Raw genomic sequence first — 7,897 nt, forward strand, 5'->3', positions numbered from 1 at the left:
GAGCACAGGTGGGCGGGGGGAGAGGCAGGGTTGCTTGGAAAGGTCTCTCTTTCTTTTCCTTAGTCTATAGTTCTTGCTTTTGAGTTATCTTTCTTCCTGAATTTCCATGGTTAGAGTTCATTCCAAGTCAGCTTCGCCCGTGTATCAATCTCTTTTCCAATATCTCTACTGGGAGTTTGCTTCTTGATTTATATGAATGTTATTTGTAAGCAGTGCAAGGAAGTTAAAACACCATTAAGGCAGTGCCTTTGTTTTATTCACTATCATATGCCTAATACCTGCCACATCCTAACGGTTCAAATGATTATTTGTTGAATGGTTGAAAGAACGAAATGTAAGGCATAATTATCTGTGAACTCTATTTTTAGACTAATTATTAGAATGTGCTTCCTAATAGTGTATGAATATTTCCTTATGACTTTATCCCTTGATCTTAAATCAACATAGGCCATGTCTAGTTGCTCTTTCTCATGACAGTACTTCAAACATTTAAAGAGCACAACCATTTTTTTTCCTAAGTTTTCTCACCCCAGATTTCAAGAAATAAGCAAGGTTATTTTATAGACAGTGAGCAATGAGAGCTTCATACCATTTCTTGTCTAGGATGTTTAAGTTATCGCCCACCTGCTATCCCTACTTGAAGACTCTGAACCAACCTTCTAAAAAGCAATTCTAATTTTGTCAGACTCCCCTGCTCTTTTAAGCCTTCAGAGGTCTCTGATCACCTTCAGGATTACTTCCAGTTTCTTTGCACCGAAGAAGACGCTTCACCATCTGATCTCTAAATATCATGCCACATATACAAGTACACAGCCACTTGGCAGGTCCTTTGCTTATGCATGGAACACACTACCTTAAACATTAAAACAGTACTAGTTCCTGTGACTGTTTCAAGAGATTACCACAAATTTAGCTGGCTTAAGAAACACATATTTAATATCTCACGGTGCTGTTCGTCACAAGTCTAAAATGGATTCACAAAGCTGCATTCCTTCCAGAGGACCTAGGAAAGAACCCATTCCCTTGCCTTTTCTGGCTTCTAGAAGCTGCCCACATGCCCCAGCTTTGTCATTTTGCTCTTCCAACTCTTTCTCTGAGCCCCCTGTCTCCTAACCAGATAATCCAGAATAATCACCCCATATTAAGATCTGTAATTTAATCATATCTACAAAGACTTTTTTGCCATGTGAGGTAATACAACCACAAATTTCCAAAATTAGGACATGACATCTTTGGTGAACCATTATTCTGTTTGCCACACATCCCCTGCTCTTGGTTTCCTCTTTCCCTAAGAACCAGAGGAGTTATGTGCTCCTTTACATGTGGTTCTATTGTAACACATTTTATGCAAGGTGTATGCCTACATGCTAGTGCTTTGAATTGTACAATAAATTTTCTGCTCTGCATGTTCTGCAATTTCAAGTTACTTTGAAAACAATTTGTGACTTGTTCTTCTAAATGTGCCCTGTATCTAGCAGGATTCATGGAACAAAACAGACCATTGATATTTGTTGGTAAATTAAGTTATCTGTTTGAAACTCATAGCAACTCTGAAGGAACTGTTTTTCTCCCCAGTTTTCCTATTCGCACTGACTGTACCTTCAACCAAACATCACTAGAAATATAGCTAGATAGGTTGTGTTTCCTCCTTATTGAAGTAAATACAAACACGTATCTTGAGAAATCATTATGTCTCCACAAGACAATATGATATGGTTTGGATATAGTTTGTCCCCTCCAAAACTCATGTTGAAATTTTTTTCCCAGTGTAAGAGTGTTGAGAGGTGGTAGGAATTTTGGAAGGAGTTTGGATCATGAGGGTTCTGTCCTTGCAAAGGTATTAATGCTGCTTTCTTAATTCTTAATAAAGTGAATTCTCTCTGTCCTTAGAACTTACTTAGTTACTGCCAGAAAAGGTTGGGTTTTTTGTTTGTTTGTTTGTTTGTTTGTTTGTTTGTTTTGGTGGTACAAATGTGGTTTTATTTGGGGCCCAATGAAAGGTTTTGCTTCTAGTCTCACTCATGTTGTTGGAATAATTCAGTTCCTTGCAGTTGTAGGACTTAAGATTTCAGCTACTTGTTGGCTTTTGGCTAGAGGCCACTATAAATTTCTAGATGTTGTTCAAAATTCTTTGCTACATGGGCTTCTCAGGATAGGCGGTTTTCAACATGGTAGCTTGCTTCTTCAAAGCCATTAGGGAGAGAAAAAAACTCCAGAAAAAGTGGGTACTACAATCTTAGGTTCATAATCATGGACACATAATCAGATACATCCTGTGATTCTTGCAATATTCTATTAATCAGAAGGAAGTCATAGGTCACTCCAGGGAAGTGCATGACCTATGGGAATGAACATCAAGAGGCAAGGACCATTTGGGGCACACCTTACAGTTGGTCCACTTCAGTTGAGAAGAGTATAAAGGAAATACAGCATAGCCTCCAGGGGCTGGTGACTTTCATTTAATATAGTTATCAAATTTCCCACTGTTACAATTCTGCCATTAGGAACATTTCACTGTCCATTTCTTTCTCTGTGGCTCTTCACTCATGCCATTTTAGCTAGATTTTGTGCAGTCAACTCTATGGGCCTTCTGTCCTCCTCCTGGACTGCAGAACAGGTTGTTTTAAAATGGTGCCACCCCCTATGTTTTGTCTCTTTTGCATGTATCTGCTTGCACTTCTGCTTTTACACCATGTTATGACACAGCATGAAACCCTTATCACATCTAACCACTCTTCCAGCCTCTAGAACCATGACTCACAATAAACCATTATTTTTAATAAATTATCTGATCTCAGAAATTATGTTGTAGCAACAGAAAACAGACTAATCCAGGCCATATGAACAAGCCCATTTTAGGATATGGGCTTCGGTTGAGTGATTTGGGGAAGGTCTAAGGAAGCAGAAGTTTGCTCTAGGTTAGATGCTGTCAGGAAATAGGGGCAATTTTCTGATCATGTATCTCAATAAATCTTATTTATTGGAAGTGAGGCAGAAAGATAAAGTTGTAATTAGCAAAGAAGTAGCAGTCACTCATTTTGACAAAGAAAGCAAATATTTGGTATTTTGTGAGTAGCATAGCAGACTTGTTTATAATCTATGCTTAAATGAGATTATGAAATGGTTTTGCTTTGTCTCAACATGGTTTCAGAATAATCTTGTGTAAAATTGTTTATATCTAATAGAAAAATGTGGCCTAGCTATGATCACCAGGCCAGCTTCTGAATGTCAAGGGCTGCTCTTCTGTTCCTAACACATTCCTTCAATGTTTATTTGATTTGGCTCTTGGTGCCACATTGCTAGGCTCGTTAAGCTGTGGCTACACAATAGTAAACAACACAAATTTGATGTCTTCCTCATTGTACTCATGTTTTAAGATGAGGCTAATATTCCAGAAGAGTAGATAATTTGCTCAAAGATCTATAGCAAACAAATGAGAGAACTGGCACCTGAACTGCAGTTCTCCATAACCATACCCTCCCCCTCCAGGCTGTCTATTAAGGCTAAGGCCATCTATTTCTATCCATGGAATTTTGGTAAATGAAATATCCATGCAGTTCCACAAATGTGTACAAATATTATGTGTAAATTAAATATTGTAAATATATATATTTTAAAATGCCATGCAACAGAAAACATGTATATGTTTTTTCTCCATGTCCCAATCCCTACTACTAAGATCTCCAGATGTCAGAATTAAGTGCTGGATTTTAATTGTCTCTGCCATAGGCATAGGATGAACTTGCTATGATTGGTCTCAGAATGGGGATAATGTTAGCAAATTATCTCCCCTTAAAACTTCACTTTGCATTTTTTGTTTAATTTTCAAATCTCACCTGAAAAAAAAAAATTGTTGTCTGTCCCATAGCCTTTGCACTCAGGATATCTGACCTTATTCAAATCTATGCTTTAATATATTTTTACAAACTTAGATTTTGTGTTCTTGACATTGGTGTAAAAATGGAATTCCCCGAAGGACTAGATAATATGTCCTCCTAGAAAGTTTTATGTTCATTTTCCATTAATTCATCACAGATATTTTAGAACAGGATCCATATGATCTCTTTCTCAACCAATTAAGGTCAATATAAACCTGTATTTTTATGTCTTTTGTTTTATATTACAGTATAACTTCCTTAGAGATACATTGAGTGACCTTTTCTAAAAGCAGAGTTCTATTAATTTTAAGTATCCTCAACACCTACCAAGTAGTATATATGTGATTAATATCAGTTAATCAAGTGAGATTCTATGCAGAACTTTTAAATGCATAGTGTGATTTTTTTTCACACCATCAAATATTATAGCACATTTGAGGATATCATTTTGACATGGGAGATTAGTGAAGGGAGATCTATTGTGGTATGCCCCAAGAATCAACTTCTGTGGAGGGGAAGGAATAGAAGCACAATTGGACAGAGACAGGAGTTCTGCTGCCCTGAAGTCTGGTGGAGGCCTCAGCCAACCCCATCGAGATCTTTCAAGCTGCTTGACCATTAAGAGTTTTCAGGAGAATCTGGCCTTTGTTCATGAATGAGTCATTAGATGTGACTGCCCCAGGAAAGGGACAAGACCTTGATGACATTTCTCTTTTCAGCCAAGGCAGTCTCAGCAATGGACATGGCTTTCTGCCAGCAGCACTCCCTGAAGTACAGAAATAAGCCCTTCGTTTCTGCAGGAAACCTGGACTGACTTTCCAAAATGACGAGGTGTGGGCTGGGGATGTGGCTCAATCGGTAGCGCGCTCGCCTGGCATGCGTGTGGCCCCGGTTCGATCCTCAGCACCACATACAAAGATGTTGTGTCCGCCGAAAACTAAAAAAATAAATAAATGTTAAAAAATTCTCCCTCTCTCTCACACTCTCTCTTAAAAAAAAAAAAAAAATGACGGGGTGTGTAACTGATTTATTTTAGGATGCTTTTTGGTTGAACCAGTTAATCTCCCAACCAAATAAAGAGCATGCCACACCCATCATCATTGAATCCATTCAAGAACTGACAAGGTCACCTGCAATTATATAAAGCAATACTGCCAACTATCTGAAGGCTGAGAATTTAAAACAATCTTTCAAAGTAGCGTGAAATTTTATATTAATCTAGGCTAAATTTTGAAAAATTGGGTAACTTTTGAGTGGCCTTAAGATGTTCAATATAAATATCAAGGATAGCTTAAGAGTATCAAATCACTATTTAGTAAACAATTATTATGCAAAAAAATCTAAAAGTTTCCTTTTATGTTATAAATACTACACGTTTTTAATGTGAAAGGCAGAAAAAAATATTAGAAAAATACTAACTAATCCAAGAAATATGTGAAATAGAAGGATATGAATTTATGACCAAAAACATTCACCATATTATCAACAAATAGATGAAAATACCAGTGATTGCTATTGTGGAGATTTCAGAAACTGATGAAAAAAGGAAGAAACTAGAAGTTCTGAGGAAGTTACGGAAGAATAGAAGTCAAGGTAAAGGAAGACAGAAACAATTTCCAGGAAATAGGAGAGAAAATAAGCAAGATCCCAAGGTGACAGCTATATACTACACTCAGGGGACTCCAGTCCAGTTGGAACAATTAGATGGCCCTAAGAGAGACCTCACAAAGGAAAAAAAAAAAATTTATACCACCTGTAATGTTTCTGAATATATTGAAAGGGAGATTTAGACAATTGGCAAAGAATTTCATACTTCATCAGGGAATTCCATAAACAAATCTGCACATAGAAAATTTGACAATTTAGATGAAAGAGACCAATTCTTCAAAACCTACAAATTCATTTAATATTAAATAGCTTTAATAGCTCCGTAATTGTTAAGAATATTAAATTTATAACTTAAAAATTCTGTTTATTCCCTGCACCCAAAACCCTCCGGGTTCTGATCATTTCACTGAGAACTTAACTAGATATTTAAATAGAAGTTAGCATTAATTCTATATGATTTCTTCCAGAAAATAGAAGGGAAAAAGAGTATTTCTCAATTCACTCAAGGAAGCTACTATGATCCTAATACTAAAACCAGACAAAGTCAGTATTAAAAAAAAAAAAAAAAAAGAGGGGGCTGGGGTTGTGGCTCAGCAGTAGAGCACTCGCCTAGCAAGTGTGAGGCCCTGGGTTTGATTCTCAGCACCACATAAAAATAAATAAACTAAAAGTATTGTGTCCAACTCCAACTAAAAGATAAAAATATTTTTTTTAAAAGACTATAAGCCAATATCTTTCATAAATTAGATGTAAAAATCCTTAACAAGTGCAGTGGTAAAGTGCATGCTTAGCATGCAGGAGGCTCTAGGTTTGATATTAGTCGGCAGAGTTCAGCAACATCACAAAGAATTACAAACCATGACCAACTGGGATTTATTCTAGATATGCAAGGCTGGATCAGTATTACAAAATCAATGTATTAACTCCATTAACAAACTATTTTAACAGCCTAGAGTTTCATGTAATCATACCAATTGATGCAGAAGAAACATGACAAAATTTAAAACTCATTTATAACAAAAATTCTCAGAAAAATAGAAACTTTCCCAAATTGATAAAGGATATCTACAAAAAAACTATAGCTAACATTATACTTCATGATAAAAGAATGAATACTTTCCCTGTAAGAATGGGAATAAGACAAAAATGTTTGGTCTCCCCACTCTTATCCAACATAGTACTAGAAGTTCTAACCAGTATAAGGCAAGAAGAAGAAATAAAAAGCATCTATATAAGAAAGGAAGAAACAAAACTGCCTTTAAATAATGCAGATAACATTATTGTTTACATGGAAAATCCCAAGCAATCTACACACATACACAGAAAAAAGAAAACAGAAAAGAAAACTAAAAAGTGAGCTCAATGAGTATACAAGATACAAGAAAAACATACAAAAATCAATTATATACACTATTATATACACTAGTAATAAACATGTAGACACTGGAATTTAAAATATAATTTACAATTGCTCAAGAAAAGATACACTCAGATAAATCTAGCAAAACATGCATAGGACTTCTATACTAAAAATTACAAAATGCTGATGAAAGAAATTAAAGGAGACATAAGCAAATGGAGAGACATGCCCTGTTCATGGATTGAATGGCACAACAGTATGCATGTCAATTCTTCTAAAGTTGAAAGAGATTTAATACAATTCCTATGAACATTCCTGAAAGATTTTCTTTTGTAAGTATAGACAAGATTATTCTAAAATTAGTATAATTTTAGATAAACTAAATTAGTATAATTAGTATAAACAAAGGAACCAGAATAGTTAAAATAATTTTGGAAAAACAAAAAATAAAGTAGGAAAAAAAATCAGTCCACCGGATTTTAAGACTTATTATGGAGCAAAAGTAATCAAGATTGTGTTATTGGTTCAAGATTACGCATACATACTTCAGATTAGACAGAGGAGAGTGAAGGAAGGGGAGGGGATATGGGGGTAGAAATGTTAGTAGAATGAATTGGACATTACTACCCTATGTGCATATATGATTACATGACCTGTGTAACTCTATATGTACAACTAGAAGAATGAGAAGTTACACTCCATTTATATATGATGTGTTAAAATGTGTTCTTCTGCCATGTGTAACTAGTTAGAACAATAAAAAAAAGATTAAGCATGCAGATTAATGGGAGATAATAAAGAAATTAGAAATAGATCCTGTATAAATATGTCCAAATGTCTTTTTTCTCCATTTTTTTAACAGAAATGTGAAAGCAGTTCAATTGAGGAAAGATAGTCCTTTCTGTAACTGGTACTGAAATAAATGGATATTCATAGACAAAATGAGAATTGTCTCACACCTCACAGAAAAATAACTCTAGTGTATCCTAAATTAAGGTAAAAGGAAAACTAAATTTTTTCAAATAAAACAGGAGAAAATCTTTGTCATCTA

The sequence above is a fragment of the Callospermophilus lateralis genome, chromosome 10, assembly GCF_048772815.1.
Source record: "Callospermophilus lateralis isolate mCalLat2 chromosome 10, mCalLat2.hap1, whole genome shotgun sequence".
Lineage (NCBI taxonomy): Eukaryota > Metazoa > Chordata > Mammalia > Rodentia > Sciuridae > Callospermophilus > Callospermophilus lateralis.